General features: G+C 39.6%; 1 long non-coding RNA gene across 1 annotated transcript; it reads right to left on the bottom strand.

The window, feature by feature from the left end:
* Positions 1-4,818: 4,818 nt before the first annotated feature.
* Positions 4,819-6,776, bottom strand: LOC117304553. The gene is made up of 2 exons (XR_004520599.1): positions 6,371-6,776; positions 4,819-5,514 (listed from the first exon to the last, which is right to left on the bottom strand). It is a non-coding gene; the product is annotated as an uncharacterized LOC117304553 (long non-coding RNA).
* Positions 6,777-8,071: the final 1,295 nt, after the last annotated feature.

The raw sequence follows: 8,071 nt of genomic DNA, 5'->3' as shown, positions 1-8,071 counted from the left end.
CATCTTAGGATCGGTCACCGCTGATCTTTTCCTGACTTAAACATTGATTAACAACAAAGGTTTGCACCCTCAAAAACGCAACACCAACTATGTCCAATTTATCGTTCAATTATGCAAATATACCAACCAGCAATTTAAAAAACACGGGCAGCTGTCCTCTGAATACCCCCAATCCCCTAATATTCTTCCATACACCCAGTCAGGCTCTGAAAGACAAAAAACAAAAGAACTCCCAAACCCATAAAAAACGCCTACTATCACCACCACCCCCTACAAGCCCTCATCACCCCTTGTGTCTACACCATATGCCGTGCTCTACAACACCCATGCTCCCCTCCCTTCAACCACAATCACCCCGAGACAAAAGCCAAATTAACATAGACGTGTGCCGTTTGCTTGAATGTCTAATTAACTCGTTGTTTGCTGGGGAGATATTTCCCCCAAGTAAATATAAATGGTTCCTTTGTTCGTCGTCGTTCAGTCGATACTGTATTTTTGGGGTGTCTCGTAATGACACATAGACTCTTGAAAATACACAAAGAGATCGCGCTGGCACGTGCCAGCAAGCTTCTCGTTTATAATGAGAAGACATCATTATTCGTTGACATAGAAATAAAGAGAGAGGGAGATTCTTTTGTCATCCGCTGAGATGTTTCTTTGTTGCATCTTCGTCTATAGCCACGGCACATTGGCATATTCTTGGCTGCACGGTCAAAGATCTTTCTCTACTGTTCGAAATCTCGAGACCAAGTCGGTGTTTTTTTCGGAGCCAACACTGCCTCAAAAGAGAATTATTAATTGTACCCGCAAGTTTACTATTATTAACAGTATTCTTATCTTGCTATTTGTTGTTCTATCACACAGCATGTTTGGGAATGTATAATTTTTTAAATGACCAATCATAATCGGCGATGCGAATTGCTGACCAGTAGGTGTTCTTCATCGTGCATCGTGGTACCTCACAGATCTCGATTTCACAAAGCACTAATATTCACACTGTCAGTAAGTGACTTACATTGTGACATCAAAGCAACTACGATTGATTTGAAGTTAGCTCTTTGTTAAATCGGCCTAAATTCATAGAGCTGCTTCAGTACAAAAAGTAGCTAAGCTAAAAGAAATAATGCTTATATGTATAAGCCGAAGCCGTTGGGCCGTACGTGCAAAGTTTCACGGTTAACAGTAATTGGTGTCTTATCTAAATTAGAACTCGTCACCCTGTGTTGTGCAATAACAAAGGGATGTAAAAAGGTGACTTAAAATTGTCTTGATAAGTTTATGTATACGGTACTACTGCCAGTTACAGTCTTTGTTGATGCTCTTGCTGCTGCTGCTGTTGTTGTTGTTGTTGTTGTTGTCGTTGTTGTTGTTGTCGTTGTTGTTGTTGTTGGGTACTGTTGATGTTGTTTCTGCTGCTGCTGATTTGGTTGTTGTTTGCTGTTGTGGTTTTTGGTTGTTGATGTTTTTGGGGTTTTTATTTTAAATAAGTAATGCAATAGGAACAACCGTCTTCAGAATGAGCTGCTGCTCCTGGTGATGTTTTTTCTTCAATTCAATCAACATTTATTTCCATATTGTACAATAGTTGCTGTAATTTTATTATTATGGCATTACATTACAGGCCTGTAAAGAAATTGTATCGGTATAGTTGGATGATAGAAATAGAGTTTGAGCTCATAATGTCAAAGGTGACTAAGCCCCTCCCCCACCCCTCTGCCCTTCTGTAACTACCCCGTCCTTCTCTAGTAGCCATGGGCAAGTCTACGGGCTCAGGAGCAGACTCGTCTACCCCGGCTACAACAGACCATGAACAGACCAATCGCGACTCTTAAGTCACATCTACTGTAAGGGCTGGCCCATGAGAACAGTCACAGGCCACCGAGACCATACCCCGTCCAGCCAGCCGTGCAGACGGCCTTTGTGTCCAGGCTGCACCCGCTACGATGCCGGACTTCTCACGGCCGTGCAGTAATTGGTCGAGCCAGACCGGGCAAATAGCGGCATTTGTTTTAAGAGTACCCGCAATAAAATGTGAAATCCTCCCCGTTGATGTACTCGGGTAATGGGACACCGGCCGGGCATGCGGGCTGGGCAAGAGGAACAAATTACTTCTGAAATGGACGCGGTTTATCAACATTTTATGCCAATTTTGAAATCGACCCCCCCCCCCGCAAAAAAAGAAAAGAAAAGAGAAACAGAAAGACTAACAAAACAAAGGCAGTGAACAGTATGATCTCACGGCTGTTTCAATCCCATGCACTGTGCGCTAAACAAGTGTTCAAGTTTGTTTGCTGCAGAAAGTGCACAAATTTTGTTTCCTCCAATTATTACACAGAACGTCATCATTTGTTTACACTACAACCCCTCTCAACAGAGCAATGTAAAAGTTGATGTAATGCCCCGTTTCTTTAATTCATCCACGTCCCAGTATTTACCATGCCACTTTGTGTATACATAATTGTGTTTTCTACCAAGATTTAGACGTTTCTATACTAAAAGAGAAGAATTTGAATAATAAACAGACTTTTTTGTGAGATTTTCGTCGTAGTTATTTATATACGTGTGATGTATTCATACCCAACGGTAAATCTCAGATTATGTAAAAGGAAAACATTATCTTTACAAGCCAGACTATTTACTAAGAAGAATGGATGTTTTTACATGATATACGCTGAGATTCATCTCTGGGACATTTGTTTTTACACGGAGAAATGTCAAAATCCGACCGTAAAATCCATTCGTATTACTCGGTGAAATTGTGTTTCAGCGAAGCAAACGACACGGTTTCGTTGGTGAGTACACGTAGGAACGCTACAGATAACGTGCGGCGCGCCGCGTACCAGCGACTCGCCAGGGAAAGCGCGCGCCATACAAAGTATATGGGGAAGTTATAAAGTTTGTGTAAAACAGGTTGTAGCCTACAAAATAACGATGGAGTGTGGATTTGGATAGCTTGATGTCGTGGAGATTAACATCACATTGAAATATTCTTGTATACTCCAATAGTCTTACATCTCAGTAGGCCTACAAGTACAATTCATGTAGTATATTTAATTTTTCTGAAGCTGAGATGAGCTTCAAATTTCATCAAGTAGCTCTTACAAAAATATGTAGAATATGCTCTAATAAAATAAGGGTAACTGATAGAAAGCCAATACTTTGCAAGGATTACAACAAATAAATTAAAACCGTCTTCGACGTGAGCACTTGGGAGGATGTTTCGGGTCAGCATCCACATAGCTTATGCGACCTGTGTGGTAGAAAAGTATGGCATCAGAGAGCAGGTATGAGAGAGTACGATTCAGGAAAAGTCAAGAACCGACAGACTGTGGTTGGGACAGAATGGCCAAAGCACCAACGTACTGGCAGTTGTTACGTCTGTGACTTATTTCACCAGCAAGAAAAAGGGGGTCCGCGTCAAAAACCGAAAAGAGGTCCCGGCCCGTTGATCTTGAAAACCAACCGGAGCTTCCTTTCGACACAACGATTGAAAACATTTTCCCTGATCTTCGAATGCCAACACAGACATGTCAGCAGGATGTACTCCCTCACTTTGAAGTTTTCGGCCATTGTGAACACAACTTATTTATTTGCGCAATATGCATGTGTTTACTTAATAGACCATGTGTGCAAACTCCATGTCAGCACAATTTCTGTGCAACTTGTTTATCTGCGTACTAATACTGCAACGCAGTTATAGTCAAATGCCCAATATGCATGGCTACAATGGACTTCCATCCTATCACACCAAGTCCGCGGGTACTCTGTGTCCAACTCGACAACTTGATTGTTTTTTGCACTAAATGCAGCAGCATTGGACAAATGTGTAAGTTAATTTCTCACGAATGTCAAGCAGTACAAGTCCATGCTCCAAAAATAACAATCGTTAAAGCACGAGCTGATCTCCCACTCCAATCCAAACTCCCCGACCCAACTGACGATGTTTTGAACGCTGCCAAAATTCTAAAATGTATGGCCACAAAGCACAAACTGGGTGATCCAATTCCACTGGAAATTGAACAACAGCAGACCGCTGGACTTGGATGAAGTTGAAACGCAACGAGGGAAACGCAGCAATGCTTCATACCGGAGGACGGGTAAGTATTGCGTAACTAACAAGATTAATCAATCTTGAATTAAAACCAGTTTTATGACCAGCAGCCGATTTCACGAAACTTTACGCAACTACGTAAGTCCACTTGCGCAACGTTTATGGCATAGGTAAAGCCATATGCGTTGCGCAAAGGGACCTACGCAGTTTGCGTAAAGTTTCGTGAATTTGGCTGCAGGATAAACAAAGAGAGGACTACATTGTATATTTTGTATTAAATCACATCAGTACAAACATTTGAGATTCAAAAGTTTTAATTGAAACAAACAAATTTTAAAACATTTTAATTTGTTTAAAATAGAATACAATTTTTACAAAGAAAAATAATAAAAAAATATAGTATTTTACTGGCTTTCAATTGCACAAAGAACCACGTGATCTAAAACCAGAGACTGTACAGTATTATTACAATATTTGTTTTTCAAACTTAGCAGTAATCACTTGGCCAATCACTCCAATCTAATAATTTGTATTTTTGTTTTTCCTTTCAGCCTGCTTTGGTTCAAAAGATCACAACATCCACACCTACAGCTAATATAGAGATCAGCCCATCATCAACTCAACAACCAATGTCTGCTAATAGAGCCCTTGCATTGATGCGAGATTGCTTTTGTTGGTAATCACGTACACAGATGTTGCACAGTAAGTAACAGCAGCAAGTCTCTTCACTATAATTTAAATGGATACTGTGCAATTATTATGGGTTTCAACAAGAAAAAAAAACACAATTCCAATAGTACTTTCTTGACTTGACGTTAATCTCTGCAGTATTTATCTTTGTTTCAGGTTGAAGTGATTGATCCTCTGACTGCAGTTCCTAAGCAGTTCATCACCTCACAGATGTTAATAACCTCACAGACGACATCACCATCGCTGCTCAAGACATCTAGTGCGAGATTCAGCAAATATTGGAAGGAAATACCATGAAATTTTTCTAAAATTTGCTGATGTTCACCATGGCATCAACCATGCAAAGCCTTTGTCGTCACATAACATTCACCATATAGGTAACTACACACCAGTATACCTGGCTGCACATGTTTCATGTCAGTACATAACTTCACGTATGATGAAATAATCATTTGCTGTATCTAAATCATTGATGGTTGCATTTGTGTTCTCTTACAGATGTATGTATTAAGGAGTTTATGTCAGCGTTCCGTGACCTATTCCCTAATGTCAACACATCACCGAAGATGCATCTCCTCGAAGATCATGCAGTACAGCAGCTTACTAAGTTTAAAGTTGGATTTAGGACAAGGCGGGGAACTTATTCACACAGAGTTCAACCGCACAGGCCGTGTGGTTCATGGCATGAAGGATCCAATTCAACGGTTGATGGCGATTATGCGGCGTCATCACGTCGGCACAACACCAGAGGTTCAGGCAGAAGTTGCCCCAGTCTGGAGAAAAAATGAAAAGTAGTAAATAACTACAAATAAATAATCTTCAGCAAGTAAACAATCTACGGAAAAAATAGGGCTTGTTCTTAAACACGTATTCTTTCTTAGGTACATGACTGTATACTATACAAGACTTTTGTTTCCAGAAATATATCGCTGTCTCAGTGCATGTACAATGTATCTCATAAAAAATAGTGAAAGTGTCAATACATCAGTTCTCACTTATCTAAAATAAAATGTACGTGACAGTTTGCAAATAAGTGCTAAAGTAGAAAGAGCATGAATGAAGTGTTTTTACTTTTTTTATAAATCTTGTATTGTATTTATGATATTTTATTAATAATTAGGCCTATAAATATAATAAATACAAAAAAAAGGGGCAGAAATTGGTGGCAAGGTCGTAAAATTTTTCCGAATTGATTGGCATCTGTTGATATTGTTTTGAAAGTTTGGCCTAGTCGATCGATGTCATGTCAATGTCAATACTCCATGACATGGAATTGGAATGTATGAATTGAATTTTGAAAGTGAAAGAAAAAAATCATCCAATTATCAAAGCTACACCCCCCCCCCCCCCCGCCCTTAACATCAAATGTGTACCTCCATCCAATACCCCCACCCTACCAACTGGCACAAAAAAAACGTAAAGTAGGCATACAATATGTTTTTAGATGACACTAATCCCATGTACAGGACGTCGAACATGGCCGAACTTGTATACGTATGTACCAACGGTACATACATGTAGTTTGTACACGGAACATGATCCCCACGTGTGAGTGAACCAAAACACGCTACAAAAAACACAAAAGTTAGATGACGATTTGCTAATCAAAACCAAATGTCCCAGACTTACCATTCACACATCCACTTGGAAAAGTCATTGGATGACAGACTTGCTAGAAGACAGCAACAAAAAATGCTCAGGCTTTTTTTAAATGATACAAACTTCACGTCGTTTTTTACAACAGGAACAGTCACATTTCGCGTCGCATGGCCGCTCACATTGAACTTTTCGTGGTAGTCTCTAAGTCAAGAAGTTCAGCGAACAAGCCCACTTAGATTGAAAAAAGACTATACTACACGTAACTAAGACAATCCCCCTAAAAAATAAACGGCTGGTATTCTCCTAGCCAATCAACAAACAGGTTTTTCAGTACGTCACGACTTCAACAACAGGCGAGTTTTAGCTGCCGTCCTTTTAATAAACAATGACGTCACGCGTTTTGACAAGCGAATCGCGCTAAACAAAAACAACCACGAGAGGGCGCACTTTTTATTGAGTGAAACAGCCGTGATCTGAGATGAGATATGTTTACAATATTGAATAATGATCTTGAAGAGAAATACATTTTTTGTGGTTTAAGTTATTGTCTTCATATTATGATGATCATGCACCGATCCCAAAGCCGCCGCCTCTATCTCAAAATATTTTTGGAAACGAGGCAGTCATGTGATGCCGTGTGGATGTCATTACCATTTCCAATGTACCTTATATTGATTCATGTTGCGCAAACCAGCAGCAGCAAGTTTGCTAATACTGCAGGCTTATCCACTTGAACCTTGTCTTGATAAACAAGAGAGCTTGCAAAATAGTCGCAGATACTGTTCATGTTTTGTGTGATCTTCAAAATCTGTGCAAGTTGGGGCCTAATCCTTTGTGTGAGTCACGAGAAATCAAAACAGATACAACATTTCAACAAAAACACATTGTCCTTAATTTGGTTTTATCAACCGAAATCAGATGTTGCGTATTAACAGGTTTTTAAAGGCCTATAGTTTTCTCGAATTTGAATAGGAACATGATTTATGAACTTCCTGACAGAACAAGAAGTTTTTAGATGTTTTCTTGAGAAAGACACGACCCCAAAAATGATAAAGTGTACAGTGGTCAATTGATTGGTGCACGTTAAATAACCCAAAGCACTTTAACGGGTTGACATAGACATCCCAATTACTCATAGAAAGAAAATGAGAACATTGTGTTTCACAGGGTTAATTCTAACTAATTGAACATTCTCAGTTTAACTGGGCAAAGTTCAACTGCGGGAATAATTGTCATCATTCTGGAGTTGCAAGAGAAAGCATAGATGCGGGTAGGCCTATGTGATTATGGGTTTTTTTTTTTTTTTGGGGGGGGGGGGGGTGTAACAAAGCGATACGGATGAAATGATAAAGTCAGTACAAGTTCGGTTTTGAACAAAGAACCGACAATTAAATAACTATTTCATGGAATGTTCAATACTTTCTTTTTCGATAGACAAAGCTGAACGTTTGCTATGGTTTTCACTGTTTTCTCATGACTCACGAATTAGACTAAGCCCAAATTTTCACAAAAACAAGAACATTGTGCGACTTTCAGCTCAACCAATCCTTTATAATACGGTACCTTCAATCTGAGATGTGAAGTTCGACAACTCCTCTTTTTTGGGTTTGCAGTACGACATAAATACTGTCACCAAGATGAGTTTAGCTCTGCTGAGAAATAACCAGTCTCATAGATCATAACCAGAACAGGCTAATCGAAACGTCGAAACGTCGAGACAAAAGGAGTTAG

The sequence above is a fragment of the Asterias rubens genome, chromosome 21, assembly GCF_902459465.1.
Source record: "Asterias rubens chromosome 21, eAstRub1.3, whole genome shotgun sequence".
In the NCBI taxonomy this organism is placed as follows: domain Eukaryota; kingdom Metazoa; phylum Echinodermata; class Asteroidea; order Forcipulatida; family Asteriidae; genus Asterias; species Asterias rubens.
The sequence above is the reverse complement of the archived record's forward strand: the minus strand, read 5'-3'. Positions and strand labels throughout refer to the sequence as shown.